The sequence below is a fragment of the Triturus cristatus genome, chromosome 9 (assembly GCF_964204655.1).
Source record: "Triturus cristatus chromosome 9, aTriCri1.1, whole genome shotgun sequence".
NCBI classification, from domain to species: domain Eukaryota; kingdom Metazoa; phylum Chordata; class Amphibia; order Caudata; family Salamandridae; genus Triturus; species Triturus cristatus.
In genome coordinates, this window is record NC_140592.1 from 458,364,884 (window position 1) to 458,375,976 (window position 11,093).

Consider the following 11,093-nt stretch of genomic DNA (forward strand, 5'->3'; position numbering starts at 1 on the left):
CACCCTTGATCACCTGAAATCACCTGACATCCGTGGGCATCCATCTTCCTGGCCCCGGGTCACTGGCAAGTGACTGTGAACACTGTCCCTTCTATTTTCAGGTCTTCAGCATCTCGAATCCACCCTCAGATTCCACCGGACACTTCTTCAGTCGCCGCAAGCAGCAAGTCTTCTTTGGTCTCCATAGAAAACAGCGACGCGACCCGACACCAAAAGACACCTATGCACCCGGCTTCCCTGGGTGACGTAACTCGTGCACTCCGGTGCCCTAGTGTGTGTTGGCCCTCGAAGTACTTACCTTGTAAGTGGCTTGCTTATAGACTTCCTCGAAGTACCCTAAAACTTTAAAACTCAAACCGAGACTTGCTCCATTATAATCAATAGGGAACCCGCGTCTGTGTTCACACAGTGCATGCGTCTCCCGTGGGTCTGTTACTTACCTGCTTTCACTGCAGTAGTGAAGCCCCAGCGATTCTACAGGCCCTAGGCCTGGTCATTCTGCAAGTCCACTTTCCTAAACCTCTTTTTTAGTATATGGTCTGGTACACCCCTAGGGCCCCAGCTATATTTGTGCTTAACTTATTGTGAAACGTTGATATTTGAATGTGCTCCTGGCTTCTAATCTCATAAAGAGATTAGTAGAGTGTGTCTAGAAATAAATGCATATATATTTGATATATACCTGTGTGGTGTCCTTTCATTTGGTAATTCAAGAGATTTTAAGGTAAAAGAAGCTGCTTTACATTCCTCTGAGACTTAGCCTGAAGGCTGCTCTCCACAGCTACCACTAGGATAGCTTTCTTTAAAAGGTTGTCTTAAACCTATCTACCATAACAGTCGAATTAGACTGGTGCAAGGTGGCCACTATAACTAGTGACCAGCATATGCCAGGCCAACTTCTCAAAGTGACCACAGCGTGAAGCGTTTTGTCCCCAACTGCCAACGTAGGAAGACCATTTGTGTCAGGGAATGTTATGTTATATCCATTTAACAAATTGCAACGAATCACACATCAAGCTGTATCTCAGCTCTCGACCTCCACATGAAACACACCTAGTCAGGTTTTTAAGAGTCTTTTAAATTGAGCAAAATCCAAACAACCTTGAAGGTAGCTTGAAAGTTGGTTCCACATTGTTGGAGCAGTGTAGGAAAAGGCTCTGCCCCCATATCTTGCGGCTCAGACATGGGAAATGGACAGCAGCGCCTTATCGCTGGATCTTAATTTACGAGAGGGACAGTAGTAGCGTAGTTTGTCTTTAAGATACAAAGGAGATCTGCCAAATAAGACTTGGAACATCTTCACCCTTGCCGGATGGAAAGAAGGACACCAGATGCTCCGGAACAAATTGAATATATTTGTAGGTACCAGTGCTTGTTGGCTGGCCAAGGAAGAAGAGCAGCAACAAACAAACTCTGTACATACAGTGAGCCCCTTCTCCCCCAAAGTGCAAGTGCCTTATATACAGTACAGAACAAAGAAGGCACAGAGTGTTACCAAACATATAGAAATGCAGAGAAAGCAAACAAGCATTGACATAGCCAATAGGTTTCGCTTTTAAGACCTTATAAGTGTTTAGCCAAAGGCGAGACCTATTGGCCATGCCAATGCTTGTTTATAATAATCTGGGTTGAACTGTGCCACATTTGCAATGGCCTGATGAACTAATTCATATATGCAGGTCTCTATTTTTCTACGGTGGCCTGTTTGAAGAAGTGTTATTTAGGAGCACGTGGATGCTGTGACCGGGGGTGCTTCCCACTGCTGGAACGAGTGTCTGGAGACATTGGGGCAGATCTCCTGCGCTGCCTAGCTGGGGACAGACGGGCTGGTAGCCATAGTGCTTTGAACTGTCCTTCGGGTTTGGCGAAGCCTAGTCCAGCGCCTCATACTTCTGTTTGCATCTCCTCGTAGGCACTGACTTCATCGCTAGATGGTGGACGACACAGCACAGACAGTGCAGCACGCTAGCTAGTGCCTTGCCTTTGACTTAGGGGGGGGTGGGGGGGGGAAGAGTCCTCTGTCCTTGATTCTATTGCTGGGTGGCTGGGGTTCCTGCGCTCCCGTGCGTTGCTGCCGCCATGGGCAAGCCGCTGAAGAACCAGCCCAGGCTCACCTTCGGGCTCCGCAAGGGCGGCAAATCCTCCCAAACCGCTGCCTCTGACTCAGAGCAGGATGCTCCGACGTCGGTCCCCACTGTCCTGGAAAAATCATTGGCAGCCATCCACACCAGCTTACAGGCTATTAATGGGAAAATAGAGGCGCTTAATGATCGCATGGATCATTTTTCATCCAAGCTGGATAAACACGCGGCGAGGATTGGTGAGGCCGAGCAGCGGATTTCGGATGCGGGGGACGGTTTGCAGCAGGTGACTGCTAAGACCGTGGGTATGGAAAAGCTGTTGGCTGTTATACAGGCCAAGAACGAGGACATTGAAGCGTGCTCACGGCGCAATAATGTGCGCATTTTAGGTTTGCAGGAATCTACCAATGTTGGGCGACTGGAAGATTATGTAGAGTCCATGCTGAGGGATATCTGTGGGTCTGACAGCCTCTCTAGTATGTTCGCAATTGAACGAGCTCATAGGTCCCTGGCGGCACGTCCACCTCCTTCTGCCCCTCCGAGGACTATAATAGCTAGATTGCTAAGCTTCAGAGACCGCAATACCATACTGCGCATCACTCGTCAAAAAGGAACAGTGAACTATCAAGGAACTGTTTTATCGTTTTATCCAGATTTTACAGCATCGGTGCAGGCGGCGCGCAAGGAGTTCCAGGGGGTCAAGAGGCTCCTTATGAAAGAACAGATTCCATATGCCATGCTTTATCCAGCCAGTCTGCGCATACGTCCGAAAGACAATGCAAAAATATTCACTAATTCCAAATTGGGCTGGGACTATGCTAAAACCTTACGACGACAGCGTCAGTCTACAGCCTCTACTTCGGATGTTGATGATTGAGTGGTGCGAGACTGACATGCAACTGTAGACTGGGTATATTGCTGTGGGCTGCGTCTTCGTCCAGACCTCTGCAGCACACTGTGACACTCGCTGCTTGGTGGATGGGTGCCTTCATGGGACAGAGATGGGGTTGCGTGTGCTGCAGTCCTGGCGTGGAAAGCCTCCAGGCTTTTGAGTATCTTTATTTTCTTTCATGTTGGTTTTGGGGAATTGTGTTTTTTGCTGGCTAATGTGGTTTTGATATACTGACTGATGGTGTGGGCCTAGGGGGAGGGTGGGACTCTTTTCCTATGCTGGATTTATCATAGTTCCCGCAGATTGATGTCATGGGTCCTACCCGCTGTTGCGCTGTCGGCTCGTAGATATCTCCTTTGCTGATTGAATGGGTGGATGGTGGGCGGGGGAGGTTTGTGTCCCTAACTATGGCGGCCCGCTCCCGTCTTCATCAGGGAGTGAGTCTCAGCCGCTACGTTCCCCCCAATGGGTGTACCCCAAAAGCTATGTTGGGCTATTTTGTTTTTGTTGGGGATGGTTCTATTAATGGGTACTGTCTTTGGCGAATTGGGGTTGCTGAAGTGGGTGGTGGGTGGGTTTGTGTTTCGTAAGTTCAAAGGTACATTGATCAGATTGTGCTGTCCAGCGAGAGTCCGCACTGCCTGGTATGACCATAATTTGTCGCCTGCTGCCATTATGATGATGATTATAATAGGTAATGTTCAAGGGCGAGATGTATAACTGCATGACATGGAATGTGCGCGGGCTTAATACTCCCAAGAAAATTCGCCAAGTATTGTCGTACTTAGACAGACATACCATACACATTGCATTGTTGCAGGAGACACAGATGCACAATCGCTCTGAACCCGGGGTGGCACGGAGGTGGGCGGGTTTTAGGCTGGCGTCATCTTACTCCACCTATGCTAGAGGGGTGCTTATCCTTATCCGTAAAGGGATACCATTTTTGCCTATACATACTAGTGTGGATGCTGAAGGCCGCTGGGCTCTGGTGCAAGGCAAGTTGGCTGTGACTGTTGTTACGATTGCTAATATGTACGGTCCAGTAGTGGACAACCCCACGCCTTTTTTTTAATATGCTTGCTGTCTTACGCTCATGGCCAGATTCTGCTGTACTATGGGGAGGCGATTTGAATACCCACCTCAACCCCCAAGTAGATAAATCCAATCCTTCTGGGGCACTCAATGGAGGAGTTTGGTTTTGTTGATTTTTGGCGGCTGCGTAATCCGGAGACTCTTGGGGGCACACACATCACCCCGGCTTTCAATAGTTGGTCTAGATTGAACTATTGGTTCTTGAGTGATAGGCTAATGGGTGGGTTAAAGCGGTTCGCACTTTGCCACGCACATTATCAGATCATAACCCTGTTGTCTTGACTCTCAGCGTCCCAGCAAATCCCTGTCGCCCTTTCACCTGGCGGTTCCGGGCTGAGGCTTTGCTCGATCCCACCTACAACGATACCGTCAGAACCGCGATTGTTCAGTATTTTGAGATAATGTGGGTTCAGTGGAGAGCCAGTCTGTACTCTGGGAAGCCTTTAAGGCGACAATCCGGGGAGTATGCATAGGTACCAAAGCGGGGATCCTCAGGGACATTAGAGGTCAGCTGTCCAGAGTTGAAAAGGCATTGGGCGAACTGGAAGAGCAATATCTTAGTGCCCCGTCTGCAGAATTGCTAGCACGTATTCTATTCAGGAGTCTCTGACAGAATATAACTCTTTAGCAGAGACAGAGGCTAAATACATTGCTAGGAGGCGTACGGCGCGCACTTTCGGGGAGAGGGGGTCGACCGGGTAAGGCCTTGGCCGTCAAACTAAAGTTCCGTGCTGGTCATCCTCAGATTGACCGTATACTTGACTCCTCTGGATAGGAATATTTTACTCCACATGATGTAGTGGGTCAATTCCGACAATTCTATTCGGACATGTAGAAAACCAGAGGTGGGATGGCTATTTATCTGATGTGGCCTGCGCCTGGCTCTCGGACACCCATAGAGAGTATCTGAGTCTACCCATAGACGAGACGGATGTGCGTGATGCTATTTTATCTCTCCCTAATAACAAGGCTGCGGGACCGGATGGCCTAACGGCGGAATTTTATAAATCTTACGCTGACATCCTGGTGCCCCATCTTCTGGAAGTGTACGCGGAAGCTCATGATTCTGGCGTTCTCCCTCCTTCCCTCAGGCAGGCCTTGATTGTCACTCTGCTCAAAAAAGATAAACCATCCACGTCCTGTGAATCGTATCGTCCCCTCTCATTAATAAACCTAGACGCAAAAATTCTGGCTAAGATATTGGCTACGAAAATGCAACCGCTAATGCCTCTCCTGGTGCTTCCCGATCAATCCGGGTTTATTCCGGAGCGTTCCACCTCCCATAATCTGAGGACTATTTTCTCAATGTTCCATGTCCTTAATCCGGAGTTGTCAGCGGCAGCGGTCCTTCTCGACGCAGCCAAGGCGTTCGACTCCATAGAATGGCCATACATGTTTCACATACTGCATAGAATGGGGTACCCTACGGTCTTGACGAGGTGGATTCAGGTTTTATATACGGACGTGTCGGCAAGGGTGAGGGTGGGTGGATTCACCTCGGAGCCTTTCCGGATTGAAAGGGGCACTAGGCAGGGTTGCCCCCTATCCCCGCTCCTTTTCACCCTCATGTTGGAGCCATTGGCCTGCAAAATCAGACAGCGGCATAGAGAAACTGCCTTAAATTTTAATCTTCGTCCGGTTAGGATCTCGATGTATGCGGAGGATATGGTCCTCTTCATACGAGATCCTCAGCAGTATTTGTCTCCGGTTATTCGGGAATATATTAGTTTTGGCTTGTGCTCTGGACTGAAGATAAATTGGGAAAAATCGGTAATTATTCCCTTAACACTCAATAGGCCTCCGCCCCAGCTGGAATACCCTTTGGTCTGGTCCACAGTTCCGGTGAAGTATTTAGGTGTATGGATACACCGTGATCTTGAGATAGTCATTAAGGAGAATTATGGAATGGCCTACAACAACTTAGTGCAACAAGTGCATGTTATGTGATATCTGATCTCAACATGTACCTTTACAAGTTCGTTTCCATTGTTCTTGGTTCACCGCTGCCTGCCGCAGTGGTATGTTTGTACGATGCTGTGAAAATCTAATGAACAGAATTTTTTTTAAAAGTGTTATTTAGGAGTAGTTATATATGGAACAAACACATCTGGAAAGCAAGGGAATCTCTATAACTGGTTGGCAACATGGCAATCACCCTGCGCGGCTCTCAGTTCAGATGTTTCCATAATTCTGTTTTATTTAATGATCTGCCCTGGGAGCCAATTAACAAAGAGCGTATCAGAAGTCCAACATGCATTCGATGTGCGTCGCATACTTGCCAAAGCTGGTGGCAAAATGCCCTATCCTACTGGTTGCTCAGAGCCTCTTCTGGATGGAATCCTCAGAGCATATATCATGGCTGCTTATATTAATGGCCATTCCTGTGGGTTGGTCTCTGTCACTCCTGGATGGAATCCTCAGGGCATATATCATGGCTGCTTGTATTAATGGCCATTCCTGTCGGTTGGTCTCTGCCACTTTTGGGTGGAGTCCTCAGAGCATATAGCACGGTTGCTTGTATAATTGTGTTTCCTGTTGGTTGCTCTCCGCAACTCCTAACGTGGACACCTCAAAGCATATACCATGGCTGGTTGCATTGTGCCCATTCCTATAGCTTGCTCCTCTGCTGCTCATGTTGGGACTCCAGGGCAAGTCACTAGAAGATTCCACCTCCCAAGGGTAGCAACCTTCACCAATGTACAGCTCCTCTTCTACTCATAAAATGTGGTTTAAACTAACCATTCCATGGTAGGTATGTGCAATGTACTACAAAGTCTATTCACACTAGTGTATATGCACAGCTGCATACTGTCTGTGACATGCTTTGAGCTGTTTCTGTCACACATGCATGACACCAAGTCAGGTTCCACAAAGGCCACTCTGCACTCGCACAGTGTTTATCCATCCATACACTGCTAGGTGAAGGTTACGCTGTCTGTTTTTCATTCCTTTTCACTTTAGTTGACGCCAAGGTGCAGCAATGCGACAAGAGAACAACGCTGGCGCAAAGGTACAACATTGAAACACGGCCCATACATGACAGGCAGCACAACTCCCCTACCCCTTGCAATGTTAAGTCAGATCTCTCATGCAGCCTCTTTCACTAATGCATACATTTACCAATGTGCCACCAGCTGAAAAAGGACTAAGAGGGAGAAAGCCCCGGGAGCTCCACACTCCCCCAGATGATCAGGCATCTGGGAGGACAAAGGCATCAGAGTTTAAGTATGACTCTCAACAGTGCACTAAAGGCTTTACCATAGCCTGGTCTCAAGATGGTGTAGTCTGAACTGGTCTTTCACCATTCAAAATGTCTCTTTGGTGGACTCGTCCCTCACGGGACCCACTGGTGTGGCGGTGCGTGTGTGGAAGATGGCAACTGACTCGCTGGGCTGGAAGGATAGGCTCACCCTCGCTACCCCGCTGTTTGAATCTGAGAGACTGGGTAGGCTTTGGCACACAAAAGGCTTTGACAAATGGGACTTGATCGGCATCTCCAGGGTCGGAGATGTGCTGATTAAGGGGAGGGTGAAGTCCTTTGAAGAGTTGCAGAAGGAGTATGAGCTGGGGCCATCCGAGTTTTTCCGCTATATTCAGGTGCGTCACGCCCTCCGATCAGTCCTCATAGAGGGTGAGAAGGTGCCCGAGTCCTCTCCTTTGGAGGACCGGGTCCTTGATGGCCATATGCCCGAGAGCACGATCTCGCTCATCTATAAGAAACTGATCAACGTCCGGGCGGATATGATTCTGGGGCTGAGGGACCAGTGGACTAGGGATGGCCTCGAGTTGGATGACGAGGATTGGCAGTCTGCTGTTTCCTCTCCTAAGGAGGTTGCGATCCCGTCGCGTCTGAGGCTGGTGCAGCTTAAAATACTGCATCGAGTGTATGTGATGGGGCCAAGGCTGGTTCACATGGGATTCTCGGAGGACGGCCTATGCAGGAGGGGATGTGGTATGGTGGGTACTTTCCTGCATATCATTTGGGAATGTGGTGTCATTACGGAATTCTGGAGGAGAGTCCATGCAGTGATGGGGGAGGTGACGGGCATTGCTATGCAGCCGGAAGCGCGGTGTTGCCTCCTGAATGTCTGGGGGCCCACTGACCACGATGAGGCACAGACCCAATGGGTGACTTTGGGTAACATGGTCGCTAAGAGAGATATCGCGCGATTGTGGGGCTCCGCGGGACACCCCACATTGACCGCGTGGAAAGAAAATATGGACTGGAGTATGCTAAGGGAGAAGACGGTATATTGCGCTAGAGGCCGCCCTCGGAAGTGGCACGTCATCTGGGGGCGGTGGAATCAATACAGGGGGGGAATTTGTCTTGCCCCTGATTTGGATCCCCCCCGAGGAACAGCTTTCCTCCTAACCTTCTTTCCAGCTCAGTATGGTTAATGGACTTCTTTGGCCTCTGTTGTCCCCCTTCTTCCTCTTTTCACAGTACTGTAACTGGTAGATGATTGGGGTTCTGCCTCCCCTGGGGGGCTATCACCATGGGCATTCAGTGTTCTTGCCTTGCTGGGGGTTGTAGTGTGTTTTGTGTTTATTTAAAAATGGAATCTTTGCACTCCTCCTTCACTGTACTGTGGACGCGTCTCTGTTCCTCTTTATCGAAGCTGCCGAACCTCCGGGTTGTCGGCTGAATAGCTGTGTCCAGACTTTTGAAAATAAAGGTTTTTATAAAAAACAAAACAAAAAAAAAAAAAAAAAATGTCTCTTTGGATTGTCTCCCAGGCTGCTTTAGTAAGACTTCTAGTCTCTTTGCACAACAAGTGCCTGTGCTCTATGGAAAGTCTGGACGATGCAGGTTAATGACCCTCGCCCGTTTCAGTCCAAGATTTCGGATGCAAAACATGTGTAAGAACTGGGTGTTGGTATCAGAAGGCTGTTGGCACCAACGCACAAGTGACTAGGTTTGAAATATAATACTATAGAATGTAGAAAACTTTACTGGCATGGCAAGTGACTTGCAAAAGTGAGCACATGGGGGAATAAAGTGATGTGCAAATGTTTGCTTTCTCTGAAGCACTTCCTACACGAGAAATGATTTTTTTCTTCTGGTCATGCACAATAACATACTATGCTACCTTCTAATAGACAGATTGTTGCCTGTGCTCAGCAATTTATTGTCACATCATAAGCACACTCCCACAACAGGATGCAGCAAGAGCCTACATTACACCTCCTGTCTTGAAGAGCTCCACCCACCTGGTGACAGGATGGCTTGTCATTTCTGCTTTCTTGCTCTTGATGGCAGAGCACTGGATGTACCTTCAGTGTAATGGGCCTTGGTTTCTGGGGCACTGAGATAGCTAAACAACAGTCCCTAATAAACACTGGCAAAGCCAGTTAATCTTGTTTAGCCAATACTTGTTGGTTGCCAGTACTGGCTTTTCAAAAGCTGCACAAGGATTGGTAAAACTGATAGTAGTAATCGGCCATCTTGGATTTATATTTTCTATACTTTCAAGTTGCGTGTGGGTACTAATTAATGGGATGAGGAGTGCAAAAAGGAAGCAGACTGGTAGGGGATCTGGAACTGAGGATGACTTGCCTGACGGGTAGAGAGACAGTGGAAAAGAGCATAAGGGAGACAGAACATACACTCGCTCTTAAGCGTGGAACGACCTCCCACTCCACAAAAGAGCCTCTTTCTTTTCTTCAGAAGCTAAAGAAGCGGCTTTTCAATTAACCAACCTACCATAGGCAGGGCTAGGCACACGCACCTGCTCAGCGCCAGGATCCCCGGGTGGGTGATAGTGCACTTTACAAATACACATCACATACCTCTCATCAGGTATTAAAGCTGAAATAGCAAAAAAGAATAGCAGATAGCAATTCTCGATATCAGCTGTGGAAGAATACACTCAGCCAATGAAAAATGCAGTGTGAAGCATAAATGCTCCAAGGCAAACACAAGAATAGGGAGGAAGCCATCAAACCAGGAGGAGTGGATGGCAAAAGACAAGGAAGCAATCCAATCACGAGCAAGGGCCAGTCTCAAAACCCACTCTTAGTGTATGTAACGTTATCTGTAATGAGACAAAAAAACAGGGCAAAGAGTCAGTGCCTAAAACCAGTAGTCGCAGCCCCCCTCATCTCCTCCAGCGTCAACCCTCACCCAGGGGCGGTTTCTCCATTAGGGCTCTGGGGCTGCGCCCCTCTGCAATTCCTACACATTTCATTTACATAAAAACATCTTAAATAAATCATTCTATTTAGAGAAACGATCATATCTCTAAATAAATCGATGTGTTTAAGTCTGGCCTGGGCTGTCTGTTTCAGGCTGCCTGCCCTGCCTCACTCTGAAGCAGAAGACGGAAGCCAGGCATTACATCAACTTTCGAAACTGTGACGCAGAATGGAAGGCTTTCTGTTGTAAAGCCCTTCATTGCCATTGTGGTCTAGGGTTGTATGCACTCTGTAGGCCAGTGACGCAATAAGCGTCATGGTTTCGGGTGTCAGAGACTTCATCCCTGCGTGATTTCAGACATCTGCCATTCAAAGGCGTAGATCATACCCTTTCATCATACGTGAGAGTGGATACAAGCACGTCTGATCCAGTGCCTTGTTCTCGAGCATGGTAAGTGTTTTCAAGCTAAAGTTCTGTTATGTATATTGTGCTGAGACCCCTCATCACCCTAAGGTCCCCCACTGTGACACCCCAGGCCTGGACTGCACGTCATTGGCCCCGTTAGAAGTGGAACTGCAGCATTTGTTCCACCGCAAAATGGATCCAAATAACAAGCAGGGTTTGTTCTTGTTCCCTTGCGAAGTTGATCCAAATATCCAAGTCAAGCAAAGTGAGAAATACGTGCTTACTGTGGACAGTTCTCTGATGTGTGACATTAAAACTGCCCATGGCTTCATGCCCCTAAGTTTACACTGATGCCTAAAACATGGATTGACTTGCAAACAATGAATGTTAAAAACGTTGAGGCAATACATTTCAGTGAATTAGTTCCTCTCTTATTTCTCATACTTTACTTAATCGTGCTTTCCTCAAGAGTTAGCTATTTTAC